Source organism: Myiozetetes cayanensis, unplaced genomic scaffold (genome assembly GCF_022539395.1).
Source record: "Myiozetetes cayanensis isolate MyiCay16 unplaced genomic scaffold, myiCay2020 scf4, whole genome shotgun sequence".
Taxonomy (NCBI): domain Eukaryota; kingdom Metazoa; phylum Chordata; class Aves; order Passeriformes; family Tyrannidae; genus Myiozetetes; species Myiozetetes cayanensis.
The window spans coordinates 23,407,875-23,431,814 of record NW_026087631.1 but is presented as its reverse complement, the minus strand read 5'-3'; the positions used below and the strand labels follow the sequence as shown (position 1 = coordinate 23,431,814).

Genomic DNA, 23,940 nt, shown 5'->3' with positions numbered 1-23,940 from the left:
CATAACCCCTGTGAGGGTGTCCCAGCAATACACTGCAAATAACACCACAGATCCGACAACAAAAACTTCTCCATTTGCTAGGGCAGACTAAGATGTTGTGCTAAGGAAATGCATGGCAATCTCAGCTCATGCAAGGGGGAGTCTGGCTTCTCTTACAGCTTCATTGCAACCATATGCAGGCTTGCCCATTGCCCTTTATTCAGCAAGGACCAAATTATCTCCTAATTAAACAAATTACTAATAATTACATGTATACCTTCAAACAGCAAGCAAAGAAAACAAACCCAGAAGTTAGAGAATTTTTCTGAATTTTTCTCCTATCTGTAGTAGAGTTGTAGCTGCAAAGGAGGAAAATATCAGGAAAAGACTTATCAAGAACTATTACATGCTGGATATGGATATGTCCATTCAGGAAAAGTGTAACAACTTTGGCCTGCAAAGAACAGAAACAAGTTTGTATGGCATGAAAATTACCTCCAATATGAATGATAAAGGAGTTAGAGGGAGAAAAAAAAACACAAACCTTTACAAATGCATTTGAAGCATAAATTGGTATTTTAAATACCTTTAAAAGAAGAATTAGCTTGATTCCAGAAGATCCAGACGCTTAAAATAGGTGTTTTGCTGAAGGATCAACCAACCAAGAATTGCAGACCATCATTGTACCAAAGGAGATTATGAAAGAGGTGGAGGTTTCTCATGCATAAGGAAAAAAGCATGCCATCTTTTATCATCCACTCTAAGGCATGACATCATTATCTACAGGCTTTTCTGCAAAGGCAAGGATAGCACACAGAAAGCAGAAAAAAAGCATAATAAAAAAAAATTATTCCATTGCGATAATTCTTTTTCCATAACTGGGCAATGCCTGAAAGAAACCTGGATTAAAGACAGGAGCAACCTACACCTTCCTTCTATCTCAGTTCCTGTCTTTTTTTATTTTTCATGGTTCCTCTTAACTATTGACTTGAATTTTTCATTTTTTTTCTGTAATTTGCTTGCATGTAAATGTGTAACTTGTTCTGAGTTATGTCATTTGAAACAGAGACTGAAGAATCTTCTGAATACCTGGTCTCTTTTCTGATACACAGAAGTTTTGCATTTGTTTGATATGTTAACACTTGGACTGTTTGTTTTAAAACGAATCACAAATTTTTAATAAATAATACAGTTTGAAATAATTTTGTACAGAAACATATTTGTAAATAAATTTTAGTAATATTAGCATAGGTAGAAACAAACATCTGGGATTTTTTATTGTGTAACATCACTTTTGTGATTTCAGGCAGGTTTTGCCATTGATCTCTTGTACCTTTCTGCTGTATGAAACACAAAAGCACTATTTAATTTTTTTAGATGTGGTGATCCAGATAAAAAGACAGTAGATATTTGTGACATACCAGGTTCATTCTACCATGATCTGAAGAAATTACTCAGGTTTCTTGTCCTCTAAAACTACATCTGCCTTTGAATGTGTTAGTTCAGCAAATTTTGTGGATCCCCATCCAAGCCCAGGAGCCTGCTCACTCAAGATGAAGTGAAAGTCCAAGCCTACCTTTCTGGGATCAGCTGGTCTTGTTTCATTCTCCAACTAAACTGCTAAACTGAAATTAGCTCAAATGGTGGACAACAATAGGCTGTGTGAATCGAAAAATAAATAAATAAATAAGAACCCAAACCAACTAACAAAAAAAAATTTTTTTCAACAAAAGTTTTTTTTTGAAAAGGGGAAAAGAAACCCATAAAAACTCCGAAACACTTTTGAAAAGTATTACCAGCTCAATCAATTTCAATATTTCAGCTTCTTGACTCAATTCAAAAACAGGTGCAAAAAATAAAAGGGGTTTTCTTAGTTTAATTTGATTTTTTTTTAACAAAAAGCAATTCCAAAATCAGACTCAATATTTTATCCAGTCTGTTGTCTCTGTGGGTATGGATTAATTATAACATTCAGACTAAAATTCAGAGGTGCCATGAAATGTGGTTTTATGCAGAAACTTTCATTAAAATAAGGAAGCTACACTAGCAGTACTGCCTCTTCATTGCTTTTGAGTCAGCTTTTTTATTGAAGGTCCTATTCTATTTTCATTCAGGAGAGCCAGAAAGTTACATGTAGAATGAAAAGTAATCACAACACTCAGAAACCCACGTGCTATTTACTTTCAAAAAGAGTCTCAAATGACTATACCTGGGCTACTTTTGAAAGTGGAACCAGGTCACTCAGATCCTGACTCTCAAGATGTATTTAAGAAAATATACATGTGTAGATATCTTGGCTGTCAGTGGCTCTGAGCCTCCCTCCAATGCTACATACAATGTACATCCAGCTTGTGATGCTGAAACTGTGGTAGGATTACAGAGCTGGGAAAGTCACATGTGAGGAGTGAGATCCTAACCTTATCTTGTGATTTGCTCTGGTTTTTATATAAGGAAACATTACTATTCTGGACACGGTTTTTCATATTCTTGTAGCACAAAATGAAAATCCATTCCATGTTAAGTGGAAACCATTAAACTAAAAAAAAAAATCTGACACTTTTGAATTGCAGACACAGTGAGATCGAAACATCTGTCTGGTACTACTGATTCCCAGCTTTGTCCTTCATACAGTCCTTCTCTTTCCACTTTGCTTTTTTATTATAAAATAGTAATAATAGCAGTCCATCACCTGTACTGACAAGACCTAGAGGGTTTACTTTTCTTCCTCTAGGAAGCTGCTTTCCCACAGGCTGTCCTTCTGCTAGGGTGACAGCAAAAATGAAGCACCCAAAGGGCTTATCTCTCTGTCTCGGTTAGACCCACACAGTTCCCTGGGACAGCATAATTAACTCTGTCCCATTAAAACACTTCAGCAGCACCTCAACCCTGCTACTTGATGGATCTGTCCTAGTTATGAGCAGCCCTGCCCATTCTGTTTTGAGACACAATTACAGTAAAGCCTGAAAAGAATATAGTTGAAATCAACCACTGCAGGAAGGTAGAGTATATGTTTTAAAGTCAAAATACCAATGATACTAATCACTTAGAGGTAGAAGTTGTGAGAGTCAGAGATCTCTTATGCCCCATTTTACTATCTTTCATCAGGATGATCTGTCTCCAAGTTTCTTTCTGCAATATCATCCAGGAGAGAAGGAGGAGGGGGAATACCTGGGAAAGAGATTTCTTTTAAAAGCCATTTGACTGAAAAGCTCACATTTATCTTGATATGTAATAAAAAAAAGTAAAAGCCTTACTGTGCTACATTTTCCAACTACCAGGCAATGTTACACAAAATTCAATGCTCTCATATACCAAATTTAAGGTGAAAACCTTAATGATTATCCTCCTCCCCACCTCCTATTTTTATGAATTAACTTTTTTAGTTTTGCTATTTGTAAAGGATATAGAGTAAAACTAAGAACTGGGAAATGCATTCAGTTTTGACTATGAAATGTAACATGTTTATTAACAATAAGAAATCTTTCATTTCAGGGATTTGAGATCTGCACAGATTGCAGTGTCACCTCCCAGCATTCCCCACTGTGAACCTCGAGTTCATGGGAATGACCAATACTAATGATCCCTGAACTGTTTCCCACAGCCAAATGACAGCTGTGATTCTTTAGCCCCAGCTCTCCTCCTTAGAGCTGATTCAGCAGTAAATTTATGGCACTTCCTCTGAAGTGTCCCATGCCGTCTTTGGACATTTATCACACAACCTTAGCATCAGAAGATGCATCTTCCTCATAACTCATAGTCAAGTGCCTACTTCACAAGACCATGGGTAGCAGGAAAAGGCAGGTCTGGGTATATTCTGGGAGACAATGAAAGTATTTGTCTTACTATCATCTTTTTTCAATGGAGGGGAAATAACGGTGGAACTCTGTGCAAAACATGGAGGAACTGTGTCTAAATCAGTGGGCTCAGAGAAACATTGTGCATTTTTGAATAAGGAACTAACAATTAAAAGAAGAGACTTGTTTAATATATTTCAGGTTTCAGACTTCTATACTACCCACCTCAGAACTCATGAGAAATATCTATATCCAAGGCCATCTGCTGTCATGGAACCAGTGAAGTGCATTAAACAGGACTTATTTAGGTAAATCTGTGCCGGTTAATCAGCACATCTATAAGTCAATCCATAGCAGATTTAACATTTTCTATTATTTTCATTACCACTCTATTTTAAAGTATATAACACTAACAATGTGATCTTTCCACTTGAAAAATTTATCTTGAAAATCAGAATACATTTCTGAGTTTACTGGTCACTTTATTATAGATCATGTGGAAAAAAAAAAAAACAAACTGCATCAGACAAGCTGTAGTCCCTTTAGAAAGAAGTCTTGCAACACCTAGCAAGTGAAATGAAGCTTGCTTGTTTAGCCACAGCTGAAAGCAGTCATTATTAATATGAAATCCTGATTGGAAAGGGACTCTACAAACCCCTAATTTTGGCCTGACTGTGGATTGTTCTTTCCAAAATACATGGTAAAGTTTGGCTAATGCAGTTTTTTTACCTGGGTAGAGAGAAAGGCACTAACAGGAGAAATTGCTTCCAGGTTCAGATGTGGATTTCAAAGCCCTTCTCTTTCCTCCTCAATCTCAGCTCTTCCAAGCAAAGTTTTATTTTTAAATGAAGGCAAAACCCAGTGTCTTTAACTTCATAACTTCTTGCTCAGAAACTCTAGCAGTGTGTGATAGTCTGGTTAAGAACTGTTTATCCTGCAGCCATGCCAGCAAAGCAATGCACCCTTGATCTTTCCATATGAGCTGTTACACAGAGAGCAGGTTTCACAGCAGGTTCCATGGCACAAAAGACTTCACGATGCAGAAATAATGCTCCAAACAGCCAGACACATTCTCACTTCTACAAATGTCTGAGCAAACATCCGCATCTGGTATTCTGATTTTTTGTTGTTATTGTTTCAAAGAAAGTAAAATTCTGAGTATTAGCTTTTGTACTTTGCTAGTTAGAAGTGACTTTACTGATTCAAACAGTGCTTTGAATCTGGCTAGAATTTGGTCACTGGATCAAGACCACATCTTCAGCTTATTCTGTGCAGAATAGACTTGAAATGCAAGTTCTTCCTCACAGTAGAAATAGCTAAGAATAAGCTTTACAAACATGGTTATCAAAAAATCAGCCTGTTTCCCAAAGTTGTGTGGAGCTACATATTCAAACACCATTTTAATTTATACCAAGGAAAATATTTTTCATCCATTTTGAAATATCACCAAATTTCTCATTCAAAGCATTGCTATTCCATCTGGGTAGTCAAAATGAAACAAGTAAATCCTGAGCAAACAAATCAGACTTTTGCACCTCACTCTGTAAAGACAAATATTAAAATTGCAAACAGTAGATAAATAGAAGCATTCTAAAATGCAAATTAATTGTTGCCAGTAATGTAGGGCCAAGCCAGTAAAGCGATCTCATTAAGAAGCTTTATGGAGGCCATAGATTTAATTATCAGGGGCAGTTGTACAACTCGTTCTGACCTACTAGCAGCATTTTTGGTTTGCACAGATGGGCCTTCATCTATCTTTTCTGTTCCCCAGAACAGGAAAATTACTGAAATGTGTAAGTATTCAGCTCAGCAAAGCTCTCACCCTTGCTTGTCAGTCTTGAATGCAGCAGGCTTTCTGCTGGCAGTAGAGGTGGAGACAATTTTCAAGACTGTGAAAATCTTGTAAGTTTCATTCCTTAATAATTATTATTCTGCAGTTGGCAAAGATAAATGCAGCCTGTTCTCTCTGCTCATTTTCTGCTAACAGCAGTAAGTGTCCTACATACTTGAACCATGTCTTGTGGACATGCAGGATGGAGGACTGAGACAAAGCTTGCACAACTGGCTTAATAAATAAAGGGCTTCAACTGTTTTGCTAAGTACATAGGGGATGTTTAACTCTTTTCATTCACCATGAAATAATGAAGTCTGGGTACTACTGAGGGACATATACTGTATTTGGCCATGTTAGTTGTACAGGAGGGCAAACACTTGTAAGAGGATCGGACTTTTCTTTTTACCCTGAGAGAAAAAATGAAACTGTCAGCAGTGTACACACACACACACACATTAAAAAAAAAAAAAAAACACCAAAAAAACACCACAAACGGAAAAAAAACACCAAACAATCCCACACATAATGTTGTAAATTTCACAAAATAAGGCCATGGAAATTTCTTCTATATAACTGTGTAATATCTTTATAGAAATAAATTAACCCTATTTTCTGGAATAATAATGTCATCCGTGCTCCCGAGTTCCTGCTCCTACCATTCTGGTTATTCCTTTGAGTAATCAGTTTTCAGTAACCTGTATGTTGCTCGGTCACCAAGGAAATGCATTAAAAGTATATGTTGCCATGCAATCCTCTTAATACTTGCCTTATAAAGTTTAGACATGTCAGCACTGTCAGGAAATATTCTCTATTCTGTGTCTCTGGCAAAAACAAACAAACAAACAAAAACAAAAACCAAAAAAACCGAGGTGTTCTGGCATCTTCAAGACATTATTCTTGGAGTAAAAATCTTGGATCATCATTCCATATCTGAAGAGTGAAAACTTCTGCCTAAAGTTCCTTCTCTTATTGACTGTAGACAATAAGCACAGCTTTCCTCTGTAACACTATGTAAAATGCATATACTAATGTCTGATCTGATCATTTCTCATGTATTAAAAAAAAAAAAAAAAAATCTAAATGAGTGTCTGTAAATACACCGCCAGCTAATGAATATATAGGACTCCTATAGAGAGAGATCTTGATTCTATATTTTTTTAAGTTGTTTAAGAGGACCTGTTCTCACATTTGTCTTGACATCTTCCTTCATTTTGTCTGATCCATTGCTCAGCAAAAGTTAAAAGAAAAAGCTTCTGCCTGGTCTTATGGCTTCTGACCCTCACTGTTCAAAAAGTCACAGCATCCTTTAAGGTAATGGTTTTCCCACAGAACCCAGTTGTGAACACTAGACTTGCCTTTAACATACTTAACTTTTAAAAACAATTTTCTTGACATTGATATATCCATGCACTTAAGCTACAGTGAGAATATTTCCTTATTTCCCAGCACTAAGGTTCAATTTCTCTTTCAGGCATTCTAACTGCATTTTACTTTCCTTGATGCTTGGTGCCAGCCCTAGATTGCCTAAGTTTCACACAGTGTGGTTGCATTCACTGTGCTAATCTTAAGTTACATACATTTTTTTGTCACTCCATGTGTTTCTAATTGGTTTCCCAAGCACCCGCAGTATTACAGCTGCTCTATTTGGCAGCTGCCAGTGCCCACAAACCCCTGTGTCTTCCTCTTCAGCACTGTTTTAGGTATTCTCTTTTGGCACTAAAGTGAAAACAGTTATAATCAGATGTAAAGCATTAAAAAAATTTTTTAAAAAGTAATAAAAACAAACAAACAAACAAAACAAAACAAAACAAAGCATATGGAAATCCTGTGGCTTTGATGCTGCAAGAGGAAAGAAGTCTCTTCCTGCATTATGCCCACTGCTCCAGTCTTGATGATAGAAACTGGCGTTTTTCTGTGTCATCTGAGCCCTATCTGTCAGACAAGATATTACAAGCAAAATAACCACAACCAGAAGACAAACGTCCAAGACACAATTTGTGGTAGAGTGGGCAGGGGCAAAGGCAGAGTTGACTTCAGCATCACTGATTGAAAGATCATAACACCTCCAGGGCTGCCTGACTTGGCCCAAACTGTTTTGTGCATTTCCTGCCTGGATAACAGTACACTGAAGGTTGTTGATTTATGGTGGAAAATATAAGTCTTCTAAACTACTCAGATTCTTGTATAAACGGCCAAAGGGTATGCTTTTAAAGCACTGTCTTTTATGAATAGCGGGGGGATAAGCCCAGCAAGGTGCTTCACAAACTGGCTACAAACAAACACTAGTGAAATGCAATGTGGGAACCAACTAGAGAAAGGGCTGTGTTATTTGTACTGCACATGCAGAGCAGGTGTGTCTTCACTTTGGTGTCCGGATCCCAGCTGGGGAAGGTTCCCAAGTGAAAAACACAGTGCTCCTTTTATCTGTGACACAAGAATGAAGAGTGCAGCCAAGGCTAGCACTGCCTGAACCTCTGGTTTGAGGAGATCTAGGTGTTTTAAAACCAGTCCCAACCCCCTGAGATATCCTAAGTGCAGATGTCCTAAGATCTTAGGTGGACTGGACTGTGAGCATCAGTCCACATCTATGCTGGGAGGCCAGACTGTTTATCCTGTGCAGGACAGTTAAACAGTGCTGTTCCTATGTTTGTCACTACAGCCTTGATTTACTAGGCTAAATAATCTAGTAGGCCTGTAACATTACTTTTTGATAGAAAGTTGATTACTATTTACATTTAGTAAGGGATAGAGGAAAATAATGGTGACTCTCAATCTCATGTTAAATTTTCATGGAAGATCCTGGGTAACAGGCTGGAAAGAGTCATGCAGGACAGCAAGATTTTTGCTTAATAAGACAAAGTTGCACAATCCTTGTGAAGTTTCTATTAAGTTGAGCTTTATATGGGGGTAGAAAAGAACTCTTACAAAATATGCTGTTGCATTAATTATAAGTTTTTCATTTGACAGCTTAATTAAGGAAAGAAGAGTTAGTGTAGGGCTTGCAGAATTCATGATGAATCACACATATTCGTACAGACTTCATTTTAGTGTTTCAATTATACACATTCCTAACTGATGAACAGCAACATAGCATTTTCTGGTAATAAATGTGATATCTGTTGGAATTGATAACATTAGTTCAGTAATTACTGAGCCATTATTGTCAGGCATCAGGGGAAAAAAGTGGAATGATGTCCTAGTTATTAAAGTTTAGTATCAGCACTAAAGAAAAAAAAATGTGAGGGGGTTTTACCTACAGGCACAGTACTTAGCAGAAGTCAGTGACAGAAGGTTCTTATGGATCCAATTAGGAGACAAGGGAGAGAGGAACAATAGCTTAATAACTGGAGAACCAGACTTAGGGTTGGGAGATCTGTGTTTAATTCTCGTGTCTATCACAGACTTCCTGTGTGGCTTCAGTCAAGTTATTTCAACTCTTTATGTCTCAGCTGCCTATCTGCAATAACGTAATATACAATAATACAATACACCCTTCTCTCACACATTCATCTATCCTTTTCCATTGCAGTAGCTGAACTGCTGGGACTATCTCCTTCTTGGATACAGTAGCCCTCCAATTTTATGGGGAAGCATCAAATATGTTACCGTAATATGAATAATTGCAAACCTGATTGTCTTTTAAGTCATGAGGGGGCCAAAAACCCACAAGTCCCTTCTATGTAAAGAATTACAGCTTGACTTTGAGACCTGGAGAGAAAAGGAGGCAAATACCAGCTCAGATATAATTTCTAAACCAGTGTTCTTGCTACACTATTTTACATCCAGAGATGCAAAGAAAGGAGATACGAAAAGGAGAAATTCCTTTTTCTCTTTGCCAAAAATGGTAAGAAGGAAAGGAATACTGTCCCTGACAGAGCTGACAGCAGAGAGCTATGGTGATAATTTAGATGCAAATTCAACCAAATCCTTTGGTTTTGTTCCCGAAAAAAAGGCTACTTTCTCAGCTACAGGAAATGAATTTTGCAAGAGGTGAGCATGCATGGAGATGCCAGAGGTCTCTGCCTTATGGCTTTTTTTTACCTTTTGCAGTAACAGCAGCTTGAAATCAAGTACAGATGTTTGCTTCTTTGGTAACCTATCCAAAGTCTCTCACACTACCATAAAATATATATATATATAAAATACGTTCCTGCTATAATTACCCTTGAATCTATTCATAATTATCTCTAACAAGATTACCGATCAGGAGCATCACCTGAGAGAAAAGCCGGAAATTGTTCCTTGTTCAGCTTTCCAAGAAGCAGTGTCTACTATGTTTTACCTGCTCTTTGTAAGAGACTGATAATGCAAAAAACACCTGGCTTCTGTTTCCCAAAACATTTTTAGAAACATGTGTTACCTCCCTGACTTGATGAGAGGTTCTGTTTTCACCAAGGGCACAAGGACATGTATGTCCTTGTATGAAGCAACTCTAGGTAGGCTTTTTGTGCATGCCATTAAGAACAACAAAAAATATGAGATTTGACATTTCAGTGCACAAAAAAAGTACTAAGAAAGGGATGAAGAAGGAGATGAAGAAGACCTTTGACCTACAAATTTTCATCATTTTTTGAAGTCTACATAGCAGGCATGGAAAAAAGGCCATCAAGAAGCAAAGGATTATTTCCTTACCACTTCGCAAAAGGATTTTGGCAGAGAAAACGGCTAAGCATCAACACAAGAGCTGAGGTAACTCCACGTGATGTAGTAGGCCATGGTACTCAGTGGAGCACTGTGAAGAATATCCACTGTTAGAGCTGTTCTCTAGTTTATTATCTCATGTTTGATTGTTACTAGAAATGACTGCAACTGTTCCAACTGAATATTTTTGGGTTTTTTATTCCCACTGGAAAATGCTGAATTGTCAAAATGGAGCTAATCCATGGGAACAGAATGATTATAATGAAGTTCTGGTTGAAGCCAAGGAAACTGGCAGCTGTGCCATTTTTTAAAATCTCTCACTCAGGCAGGTTTCTAAAATTATCCCATGTGACTTGCTGCCTGTTCACCTGATATACAATTAAAGAGACCAAGCTCCATTAAGTCCAGGGTTGTAGACTAGACAGACCTGGAAACAAAGACACTCAGAGTGTCGCCTCTAGCATTTACCAAGACTTGGAATAGTTCAGGAAGAAATATTTTGAAACTGCTGAACAAAATAGTATTTTGATTTTTTTTAAAACAGAGTTGTAGACATATTCAGGAAGACATTTTGAAAGCCTGTTTTTCACTTGATTCTTTCTTTTCAATTTTTCCACTGAGTAGCTGAGTATATTTCTTTGTCTTATAGTTACCACTGCAAATCCATTTCAACTAATCAAAAAGAAGTACAACAGCTCTGGTGGGTTTTGCCTCAGTCTAGGTGGTTCCATGGAAGAAGTGACCTACCTTTGTCTTTTCCTAGAAAGACCTGAGTTGTTAACTGAGGTTGTATACATCAAGATAGCTACAAGTCAACAAGATAAATCCTATTCATAAACATTAAAAAACCATTTGAACTTAGAAGAGATTAAGCATGCTACCTGTTCTAATACAAACTACCTCTTTTCTCTCTTTGGTTGCCCAGTTTGATGCTTTGTACTCAGAACATTATAAAGCAGAGTTTGTGCAGATGAGAGTTTACATCCTGAATTTAGTTTTATTCATAGTGTCTGAAGCTATTACTCTATTTCCTTGGCTATTTAGTGTACGAAAATGGCAGTTTCCATCTATTTTCCAAAGGTCATATAGGCATAGTTGCTACCTTTATTAAATGTCAATTTAACATCACCTCACTGCTTTCCTCTTGTGTTTGTTCTCCTACCCCTGTCCTGAAGCTCTATTGTAGCCAGTTACTCTGCAATTTTCACTTTTCTGTCTTCGTCTTGGAGAGGTGTTAGTAAAGTGCCACTTGCTGGCAAACCCAGTTTCTCGTGTGTAACCTCACCTCTTCCAAGGATGTATCTTCCCAGTTTTGGTTTTTGCAACACCAGTTTTCTGCCAGCACTTGCTCATTTTGATGTTCGACAGTGGCTGTCAGAGGTTTGAGAGTCTTCATTGTTGTCACATTCCCTTTCAGCACACACAAACTGTAAGTACCTGTGTGATCTCTCCAAATGATGTGTTGCAGTTTACTGCAGGAAAAAAATATTGGATTTCTGCTTTCATTCTGTCAGTTCTGTTTTACAGGAAATATTTGTAATAAGATGATCTGTTTCCAGAGTTAGAGGGACTGCAGGCCTTTGGATGTCTGAAAAATGTGCATACCCAAACCTTTCCCATTTTACATAATTCATGTTCCAGCTTCCTTGACCTCACTGGGCAGGCCAGTTTCTTTGGGCACAGGGAAAGTTCTCCTTAGTTGTTCTTTAAATGTGAGACAAGATTAGCTGTTAAGACAAAAAACACTGCACTAATCAGTTTATAGAGGTGTAAATTGTTTGTCAGAGCACAATGCCAGCAAGACAATTTTGTTTAACAACAATCCTAACAGTAAGTGTCCCTGGGGCAGAAATAAATAATCAAGCAAAAACAGGGCTGAAACTCTGAGAGAGCAAGGAGACAGTTCTTTCCAATGCATCTACACTGTAACGAGACCTTGCACAAAGCACTGGGAAACTACCTTCTCCTTCTATGTTCCTGAAACCAGCACCTATGCAACTAATCTCTACTCACACAAGCAAACTCAGTCTTTAACATGAGAAATGAAAGACCAGATCTTTGTTTAAACATGCCCACCACTAACTTGGTTGTCCTTAAATTCAACTTTTTTATTGACAATCACAAGGAGATTAAAAGCACATAATCAGAACTAAAACCAAACTAAAAAGTTTTAGAAACCACTTCTTCAGGGTCCAGAAGTTATAAAGTATGTATTTTAGATATAGCAGAATCAAATCATTCCAGTTTAAATGCCTTGGTATGGAAATTGATCTTGTGCCTAAGCCTATACATGGGTATGTTGTCCATAAATTCAAAGCTGAGGAATGATGAGAGCATCTTGTTTTCCCTCTCCAGCTACTAAATGGATGAGACAAAAATTATTGAATGAAAGCTGGTTTTTTCCCTACAAATCTGCCTTGCTTCTGCTCTCAGATCACCACTGGTCCCATCACATTATCATGGTCAGTCAGGACACCCAAATGACATGATTTAAAGGCAACTCTCAGCAGAACTGGAACAGCCCCTTAGTTTTTATTTTTTACTATTATGTGTGTGAGACAAGGGGAGAGAGAGAGAGAGACTACTGAACTTTAAACTTCCTGATAAGCTGTATTGTGGGAAAGTACCATTTTTAGGTTTACATGAAGGACCTACCTCTGAGAATGGCCTTTTAGCCTGTGAAAAAACTAGAAACATCCCAGGAAGTCTCTAAAACATTGTAGCACTGTGAGAATTTGTATAAAAATAAACACTGGATTATTTCAGTCCTGGTCCCTTGAGAAAATGAGGCCAAATTACTCAGAGCTACTAGCGTAATCTTGACAGAGAAAGGGAAATTAGCAACTGATGCCAGGACTTTTTTCTTTTGTTTGGGTTTTTTCCCATTCTTTTTTAGTGTAAAGCAATACTTGGAAGAGGCAGCAAAGCCAGGTTAAGTTGGGATTTGAATTGGCCTCCAAGATGAGACCAAGCCCTGGAGGACAGCAAGACAAGCCAGGAGCACTTTTAAAAGGTGTAAACTGGAATCCATAGAAACATGAGAGCTTGGAAAGCATCCATCAACAGACACAATCCAAAAGCAGACAAATCCTGGTCTCTAGAGTTCAGAGGACTTTTTTAATGCTTTTTGTCAAGCATTTTTCTCAGGAGAAATTAAGATATGAAAGACAAAATGAGTCAAGCAGGGTCCCATGTCATTGCAAAAGCTGTTTCTAAGCCAGTTCAGGAAAGTCTTTCATTTCATGGAAAAATATTCTGATTATTCAATCTATCCATCAGGGAGGGCTGAGAATCCCACATTGTCATAAATCCATATTTTATTCAACATCACTCCTAGAGCTGGTAAAGGATGGTAAGTAAAAACCTGAGATGTTGTGATTGCAGTTAACTACTGGTAAGGTGATTGCTGTAAATCAAGAGAAAGATGTGGAAAGCATGGAGCAGGATGTCTGAAGCAAGGTTATCTGAAAGTATATATATAAAAAAGGGAGTAGAATGAAGGAATCTTCACAGCTATGAGCTGTTCCACACTACTGAGTAAGACTGAGCAAGTCTTTGATGGAGAATGAGCTGTGTCCTAAGAGGGTTTATACCCAATCAGAGGAGAGTACAAACTGGCATTGTCTCCAATTTAGAGCAATGCTCAAAAGCAAGGGCTCCATTAATGATCTGACACATGAGATCTGAGCTTCAGACTTAAGCCTCTCTCGCTCCCCCTTTCCATACCTTGCTTCCCACCAAGAAGATAAGGAAAAGAGCATAATGCATTAAGGAGAGAAAAAGAGAGAAGGTAGTATGTCTGCTGGCTTGGCTGACTTTGGATTCAAAAGTCAAATAGAATTAAAAAGCATGAGTTTCTTTAATAAGAGATGAAAAGCTAGGATTTTAGCTTTATGTGTAACAAACTCATATTTACCTTGTGTGAAACATGGAGAGAAACCCCCAGCAAGCATTGTAAAAGGATTGCAGAAACAGTCACTGAAGCCACATCCCTTCTGCAAAAATCCTCCCAGGCAATACAGGAGTGGCAGAAGATAGGATCTGGTCGTTTTGCTGTCAAATTGGCCAATGAAGGAAGATGAAGGCAAAGATCTCCAATAAGAACTAAGTGAAGGCAAAGAAGTTGCTTCACAACAGGGAGAAAATCAACACATTCAGAAGCAGGAAAAAAAATTGTATGTATTAGCTTCACTGCCCCACCAAGTTAATTAAACCCTTCAAGAATCACTATACAGCTCTATGATATCTACAGTGAAAATTCAATATCTACTGCCATTAACAACATCATTAATAACAAATGTCTGTTTAATTACTTTTGCTAATATTAAAAAGGCCATTATTCTTGTAACACAAGAAATTCATTAGCTGGAAAGTCTGTTTAATGCCAAATGCAGCCTCCTTAAAGGTGCAGGATTTATTATTTGAAGATACTTCTGACATTCAGGCACTTTTTTTGCTTGAAGAAGAGGTACTCATCTGGAGACTAACGTTCATGCTGTGATAATAAGCAAGTGTGGTTGCATTTGAGAAGATCAGATGAAGCTACATGACTTTTGGTAGCAGTGACTTTTCTCTAGAACAGTTTAAAATGTACAAGGGTACAGTAGGGTTCTCAGAAGTAACTAAATCATTTAGGGTTCTTCATCTAGATTTTAAAAAAAAAAAAAAAAATTCTTCTGAAAGATGGGTTTATCCCCCAAATTTTGAAAATGTTGCCCCATGATGTAGTCTGTACTGCATCAGCTTGCTCTGGTCATGTGCTGAAAGGGTCTCAAGCCACCACCATAAACCATAACTCTTTGCGTTATGCAGTGTGCACCTTCTGTACCCAAATCCTCATGACATCCAACACTCATGTTTGCCTTGCTATTGAAGAGAGGAAAATGTAGCTAATGCCATAGCAGGAGTCAACATCAGTCTGGTTGCTTTCCATTTTTGAATGGTAGCAAACGTGTATTCCGTCTTTTAAACTGAATACTGTTGTGCAAGCAGGTATAAACAATAACCTCCTTCTGCAATTGCAGAAGTAATTACATTCTTCTAAATCTTGAAACGCTATACTTCTCCTTGACTAGAGTCCAGGGCACACAGAGGATCTGGTCTGTGGCAGAGACTGGCATGGAAAGATAAACACATTTCCCACCTCCAAGCTCTAGGAATGGTGCTGAAAATCTATTATAGAGAAAAATTATTGCAGTTCGCAGCAACATCAGAGAGGGATGTGTTTAGCAGGCTAATTCACTATGAGATCAGGAGTAGCCCTCACTTCATGTGCCACTCAAGATGACTCACCTCCACACCATGCATAGCAACGAGGGAGACATATTGGGACATTTGTAGGAAACAGAGGTGTCAGAAAAGATACACAAATGATCTGTAACTCAAAGAATGTGCCGAAAGAAGGCTTTACTGCTTGACCTTTTTCACTAACCACGGGCTACTCAACAATGTCTCTGCAATACCTTATGTATCTTACAACAGTTGAACTAACTATCCAGCTAAACATATCTTTAGTGCTGGGTTGAGGGACACTAGAAAGTATAGAGATACTAGAAAAGTCAACATTTGTTGACTGTAACATTTGTCTTTGAAGCCAAGGCAATGACTTATCCTCTTTCCCTCTTGTCCTTAAAAAATGCTAATAGTCTTGGATGCCATGGTCTTTGACATGATGGTGACAACAAACTACAAAGAGTTCTTCAGCTACTCAATGTAATAATGGCCAGTCTTCGCGAGCGAAGATCTGGGGAAGGTCTTTCCACCTTCCAGCCTGCGCATTGGATTTTTTAGGTGAGACACAGTGTGCGCGGAACTGAGCCCACCCTTTAATCCTAAGGTTCATCTGCCGGGGCCAAGCGAGCTTGGACGGTGGCAGCGAGGTCCTTAGGACGTAGGTGGGTTGCCTTTAAGGGCTAACGAGCTCCATCTGCCCGGGAGTGGCCCTGACCGGGAATCGAACCCGGGCCTCGGCGGTGACAGCGCCGCGCCCTTACCACTAGACCACCAGGGGCTCCTCAGTGTAATACCAGGACAGTAAACTGAAAATGAGTATCACATTATTAAAATGTCATAGATATCCCTGATCATAAAAACCCTCAAAGCCACCAGAGCCATTTCTTGGACATGTTTGTTCTGTTTTTCTGCTTCTTCTGGCAGAGATATCTACCAATACCAGAAGTTAAATCTCTGTGTTGTTGCTGATGTTGTTTTAACCTTTGAGCTTTTGTCCTTGTTGATACCACCCCAATCCACATCTCTTTGGAGGTGATTCTATTTTTCCCATCATGTTGCCTAGGGACCACTACTCCAGCAAAATATAGATAGTTCCCCCAAAAAATAAAAGCTTGCAATAATAATACACCATGGATTAGCACTTACAGCTCAGAGACTGACCTCCCGTATGACACACTGGATGCTTTTACATAGTGAAAGCAGAATGAAATGATATTATGGGGAGGTAGATGTCAGGGAACCTTACCAGTAACTTGGAAAATCTGTAAGTTTGGCTCCTAAATACAAATCTGTCTGCCTCACCCTACTTACAGGTGCTCAAAAGCCTTGTCTTTACAGTCACTCTCCAGCAACATATAAAAGCATCTCCTTCATGTTGGGCATCAATATATGAATGTCTACCACAAAGTCACAAACATGTGCTAAAAAAGCTTTTTGTAAGCACTTCTGCCCTATTTCTAGGTCATGCAAGAAGGTACACTAATTCTGTGTCAAAAGTAGCGGTATTGTGGGCCAGTAATTATGGTAATACAAATAATGATATGTACTTGTATTAGAGAAGCTTTTTCACAGTTAATTTAGAAGTCAGAAGATTGCTTTGCTCTGTTTAGCTTTGCATATTGATAGCAAATGGATTAAAACAAAAACCATAATTTTGGTCAATGAGGAGTGCTGGGATACAGAAGGAAGGGGTTCTGTGCAAGCAGAGGGCATAAACTGTTTCTTCTTGTTCAGTTTTCTGTAGCCTTGCTCCACTTTGTGAGCCTTTAACGGTTAGCTTTGAAACACCATATTCATCCAGTTATACCTTATTTATCTGAGAAATGTTATATCAGAAGCAAGAATTGGACTTGCTAAAGACCAGTACAGCAAACAAAACCACTATAGATTAACTGCAGTGATTAACTGATTTCTGAAAGAGGCAAGGAACTCACAATAAACCTTGATGTATCTATCACAGACCAGAGTTGTGAGAAATGCTGATGTGTTTCTTAGTCTCAGGTGAACAGGTAAGAGCATAAACATGGCCCAATTCATTTTAAAATGCCAGTACTGTGTATAGTGTGTGTTTTAATCAGCAAGAAGCTACATCCAGTGATGTTTCTGAGCAATTAGGCAGCCCTTATATCTAAAATGGGAAAATCAGGTTGCCTAGGCTTCCATTTCAATTTTTAGAGCTTAAAACTGAATATGATTAGTAGACACAAAAATCTAACTGCATTCTTGTTAACATCATCAGTCAACTAACAGCTTGAAATATGTGCAAGCATAATATATAGGAGATGATAGAAATGAAAATGTATTATATGTGTATATGATTGCCACATACTTTTCCTTAAGAACAGTATGACTACCATAGGCATTCCGCTAGGTTAAATTAAGCCATGGTAGAAATACAACCAGTTCAAGTAATATTACCCCAGAGGTCAATTTGGCCCATCGCATGCTAATTACATCCCTGAAAATTAATACTGCTTTTTTTTAAAAAAAAGGTAAATATTCTTTCCTAAAATTAGTTTTATGGAAAACAGGTTTTGTTTGTTTTTTTCAAGAAAATTACATATTTGCAGACTTTCTAGACTTCTTATGTCATTACAAGTTACATCTGGTTTTCTCCACTGGTGTTGTCCAAGCCAGATATAAAGGTAAAGCTATTCCAGAACAAGCTAGGGATCTGAATAAATTCTATAGGCTCAGAAACAGCCAAGCCACAGAAAATATTTAGGCATGAGGCTCCTGCCCACAACCCAGCACAGCAATCCCCAGGAATGTACTGCAATTGCTCTACAACCTTGAAAAACCCGGAGACAGCTGCCGGATCCTGGTTGCAGTCTCTGGGGCTGAAGCTTTTTTCTATTTTTTTCCGGCTTGGTTTCTTCCCATTCCTGTCTGGTCCAGCCTCAAGCCACGAGCCCTGGGTAAGATTTCAGTGGCTACCCTGTTCCCCTTCACCTCACAGCAGCTGTTCATCACCACCCAGTGGAGTTAGGCAGGAGGATGGACAAACTTCCTGAGGTTTGAAGATCTGCAAACACTCTTCCTTCTTTGCAAAAATGGTTCTGGTCCACAAGTGCTTCTCCATGGAAAGCCAAATACCTGACCAGGCAACATGGTTTTGTCTGCTTGTTCGTTTGTTACTAAGTGGAAGAGTGAGCTGTGCATTTTCATTTCGCAAAAGCTAGGCTGGCAGAAGGGGGTCATTAGATCTGAAGTGTCTAGCCATACCTCCAGCTGAATTCTTTATTATATATTTTCCACTCTCCTTGCTCTTTGCTCTGTGATTTCATTGTCTCCAAGACAACTCAAGTCCTGAAACTGAATCTGAGCTTGCTAAGCAAAATTCTGGCCTCAAAAAAGAGTTTTGCAGCTGATTTCATGAGCACAAAGAAAGTATAGAAATTTATGCCTTGCAAGAAGGCATGATATTAACTGTAAATCTTAATGTAGCCTCTGTGTTTATTTGTAGTGATGTGGCATGGAAACCACCAGTATTGTCATAGCTGTAGAGCAGTATTCATAGTAAAATCTTACTTTACCCCATGACAAGAATCCCTGACTAAGGGTAAAGCCAAGAAAACTGATGAAATCTTTTACTGGGAAGTCCACACTAAAGTAAAAGCAAAAATCAATTTACTGAATAATTACACCAATAGTTCCCAGTCTCAGTCAACACTTCAAGTCACATGTGCATCTGTGTATGTGTACACAGATGTGTATTGAATTCTGTCTTCCTATGGAAGATTTAAACATTCCACCAAAATTCCACCCTTTTACCATTTCATCTTCATTTTGTTGTCTAATGCCTTCCCCAGTCTCCCAAAAACATAGCTTCCCTGTCTTTCAGAGCTGTTACAAAGCTGAGAGGCTCATAATAACAGCTCAGAAGGATATAGATGATCATCACCCACCATGCCCTGATTCATCCAGACACCACACACTACTCCAGAGCTCTTCCAGCCTTCCTGTGTGTCTGTTCTCACTTCACTCCTCCTGGCAGGGTTCTTCCTTTCCTCTCTCCATTGTCTTCTGAGTACATCAGCAACTGTTTCTGAATCCCTCTGTCAGTGTTTCCACACTTCTGTTTCCAAAAGAAGAAATTAGCATTTCTTTCTGTGCCGGACTTGCTGGAATTGGTGCTGCTGGGACATGCAGCAGTGCGGAGAAACTTCCCTGGTCCACAAAGCTGCTGAAGTTAATGGTGGGAAAGACCTAATCATTTTGGAAATTTTACATCTCAGAGAGGTGCACCTCCTAGAGCTAAACCTGTATTTCCCTAAAGGAACCACAAAGCTGATGTATCTTCAAGTTTGGTGAGGCTATGCCCCTTCCCTAAGTCCCCACATCTTCCCATTAGGAGTTGCTTTAGTTTATCCAGTTCTGGGTCCCTAGGAGATCCCATATTAAATGCCCTCTCCCTACTCCTTCACAACTTCCCTCTCTTCTCACCTTCCCCAAACACCTTGCTCTATAGCCTGCTTCCAAATATGAACTGTCATAAACTGCAATTATTTGTAGTAACATTTCAACAGATTTTCTGTCTCTGACATTTTTTACCTATCTAAAAGAAAGATTACAGGGCTTGGACTGGTAATAATTTTTTACTTTTTTATTTTTATATTAAACCACCAATCAGGATTACAGAGTTAAAGTAACAATTGCAAAATCCTACCACTTACTTACGTTTTTTATCAATTTTTCACTCACTCGCTCTCCCGGTGTATGCAGAGTTTTGCTTTGTGTTAGTAGCCTTCTTGATGGTTATCAATTTCATTTAATTTGCAAAGAAAAATAATGTTCTTTGATTCTCATTTGTAATTTAAACAAATTGCAAACTAGTTATTCATAAAAAGAACCATCTTTCATTTGAGAAAGCAAGAATCAAAGGATTTTGACTTAAAGTGTCAGCTCCCTGTTTTGTTAAGACAGATGTGTCCTATTCACTGGGAAAAAACAATAGCAAATCTGAAGGCCATGCAGTCTAAACATCATTTTTCATGCCATTTGGAGGAATAACTGGTGCAATAGAGATGAAGTAAAACCAATTCAAATTTAAGGTACATATTAGAAATACATGTTCCTTTTTTAACAACTTAATTTTTCCATGTTTTAAATAGCTAGCTTACATTTCAGTAATCCTCTTTAAACTAGTTGTTCTTAACCTTTTTAAAGATTATTTAAAATAGCATCAATAATTTAAAGTTAAACCTAAATTTATATGAAACACCTTCTGTGCCCATTGCATTCCAGTCTTTTTTTTTTTTTAATTAAGGAGATTCTAGCAGTCATTTCTGAGTACTGTGGCATCTCTCTGCAAATCCTTTCTTCAGCTCTGCTACACTGAGTTCATTTGTGTCATTCAAATCTTTGCTCTTTAAATATCCTCTTATAAATTTATTATGGCAATACATTCAGAACTTTAAGTTTAATATGAAACTTCAATAACAAGCAGGAGATGGAATAAATAAGTAGAAAAGAGTCCAGATAAAAATTAAAATATTGTTCTGTCATTGACCATATAAACTATTAGGGAAACTGACAGGATTGTATTTTAACTTTGTTCTCTTCTCCCTCTCTTCCTCCACACACTCTTCCATCTTCAGCTTATTATCAAAACTTCTGATTAAATGCAGGAACAGGGTGCCATACACAGCATTCTTGGGAGATCTTTAAAAAGCAGGAGTATGAATGACACCAGGCAAGCATCACTATCCCTCAACCCAGCAGAGAGGATCTTTTCTTTCATTAATTAAATATCCAAGTGATCCCTTACAGAAAAACACTCTTACTGCCTAAATAATGATAAAAACACAGTACTGTTTAACTCCATCCCTCCACCTGCAATGATTTACAGTGATATTATGTGATCAATTGCTTTTTCCATAATTCATGTGGAAAAAGCTCCTGCAAAATCTATCTGTGGGCCTTGCACCAACCCTCTCTAAAGCAAACATATCAGAACTACTTTCACCCCGTAACTAAGAATCTGAATTTTGCTGGATTTTTTAACATTTAGGTATGACTGTTTTCTCTTTCCTTCAGTTAAGTGAAAAGAAAACAAATCTTTTTTTCAGTTTTCTTATTTATTGAGTATCCAGGTAACAAACTACTTAAAATCAAGCAAACAAAACTTGATAATTGGTTTGCATCTCCATCTGAGCCACAGAAGGATGTAACCATGGCAACGTGTGGTTTAAAGCAGACCATTTCGTGTACCTTTCAGGATTTAAGCTTGTGAGAGTCTACCCGTTCCTAAGTAGAATTATCACTCCAGGAGCAGTTCGTTCTTTATTTTAAATGATGGTTGAAGCTGGGGCCAGAAATAGTCCTTGATAATGTGTTCTGGTGTGAGGGAAAGAAGAAAAAAGGTATAGGGGATATGGATGCACACACACAGAGTAAAACAAAACTAAAAAAAACGCCAAAGTTCCTCTGTGCAAAGGAACAAACAGGAACAGACACTGCAAAAGACAATAATTAAGGAAGAGTCAAGCCCAGCAGGTTGTCAGTAAGCTCTCCTGCAAATGTGTTTTCTTTGGAGTTAAGAAGCCTAGAACAAAGATAGTCATATTTCAGCCTTAAGGTCCAGCATCACTTTTTTTGCTGTAGGTAACTCTCATTGTAAATGTATGTATATATACCGATACAGAAATGTGTCTCTGGAAAGAAATTTAAAGGAAAAAAAGGTACAAAACAGACCTGTGTTTGCAACACAGTAGCCTCTTCTTAATTATTGGGATTCAGGATCTAATCAAACCAAATCAATGTAATACTTTTGTGCCCTTTTCCCCATTACAGAAAGTTTCCTAGGTTTCTTTTATCTCTGTAATTCAACCATCCTTGTGTATTTACAGTTGGTACCTCTGTAACATTACTTCATTCATAGACCGTGCATATACTTTTGCTTTCTTCTTGCAACCCCCTAATTAAATTTTATTTTTTAATGTAATTAAGAGTTGGTCTTGAAATCCATCCTGCTAATGTTGTTTTTTGTTTTCCTTTTGAAACAAATACTACAAACACAACAGATTGTAGCTGTCTTTTTACATCAGACATGTTGCATTGTTTAACCAGAGCCTGATTAGGCAAATCAACTGACATGAGAATAAGTGGTTGCTCTGAAGAGGTAATGTGCTGCACAAGGCAATGCTCAGAAATATCTTGACATGGAAATCTAAAAGAGGATATGTATCAAGATTTGGAAGAAACTAGATTTGAAACAGAATAAAAAATATTCTGAGTCAAAATGAAATATATTCCTGTATTCTCACATGTTATCCTATTACCCCCCACAATACATGAAAGAGAAAACATCATTATGTACAGGTCTTTTTCAAGAGTGGATATTCTTTAAGTGGGCACATTCCAGATTGTCTCCCTGGCTGGAGGCAGCTTGATTACAGGCTAGAATATGTGAGATGGAAAATTATGTTGCAGTCTGTGTAATGCCATAAAATGTAAAGTCCACAGAAACATTTTCTTCCAACAGTGCAGTAATCAGAGCTAGTGCTGTTCTCTGGCAGTACACACTGCTTCCCCTAGTTAGCACGTTCCATGTCCCTTTTTTTTTTTTTTCTTTTTTTGCAATTGCTGGTATTCTAGGTATCCTATGCACTTTTCTAAAAAATAGCAATTTAAAATCAAAAAGAAATGGAGGTGACCTACAGTCCAGTCTGAGTTTTACATAGCTAAGATCAGGTTTTAGACCTGCAGGAGTAGGTATTCTTGATACCATTTTTCTAACTTCAAGATGAAACCTGAGATAGACCATCTGGTTACATTATAATTACTGTGCTCCTACCACTCTCACTGCCATCACTGTGGCTGCTACTGTTACTACTATTACTAATACCATTTTTTTCTCAAGGAATAAGTAGGATTTTATTAATAATCAAATAAATATTGCTTGCTATTTAATTTTATCCTCAGAGAATTTTGCATCTTGCATACTTTGATAGAAATATAAGCTCATTAACAGAATATTTTTTAACCAGACCATTATGACTTCATTTTGAATCAAAGCTCATTAAAACAATTATAATCAAATGTTTCATTTTCTTTTTCCCTTGTGAGGAACAGCTGAAAAGGTTATGTTTGTTTTTCTTTATCTGAATCTCTAGGGCTATATAAACAGACTACAAGGATTGGGTTTTGCTCCTTTTTCTTTACATTTAAGGGTTTGCTCAACAGGGTGTGCATGGGTGCTGTTACTGGGGTCATCAGTAAGAGTTGCATCAAGAGTTGCAATTCAGACCACACGAAAAGCAGTGATAATTTTCAGCTTTGTGCCTGCGGATACTGCATTACAACCAAAGGTCCAAACAGGAGCCATCTCTTGATTCCACATCATCAACAACCATTTGAGAGTGAGCGCATCAGGGATTGGTTTGCTTTTCCTTCTCTTACTCCACTTGCAGGGACCTACTCACTGTGAGCAGGATGCAAGGGTAAGAAGAAGAAATG

General features: G+C 38.0%; 1 non-coding gene across 1 annotated transcript; it reads right to left on the bottom strand.

Moving 5' to 3' along the window:
- Window positions 1-16,186: 16,186 nt before the first annotated feature.
- Window positions 16,187-16,259, bottom strand: TRNAD-GUC (transfer RNA aspartic acid (anticodon GUC)). The gene has a single exon. It is a non-coding gene; the product is annotated as a tRNA-Asp (tRNA).
- Window positions 16,260-23,940: the final 7,681 nt, after the last annotated feature.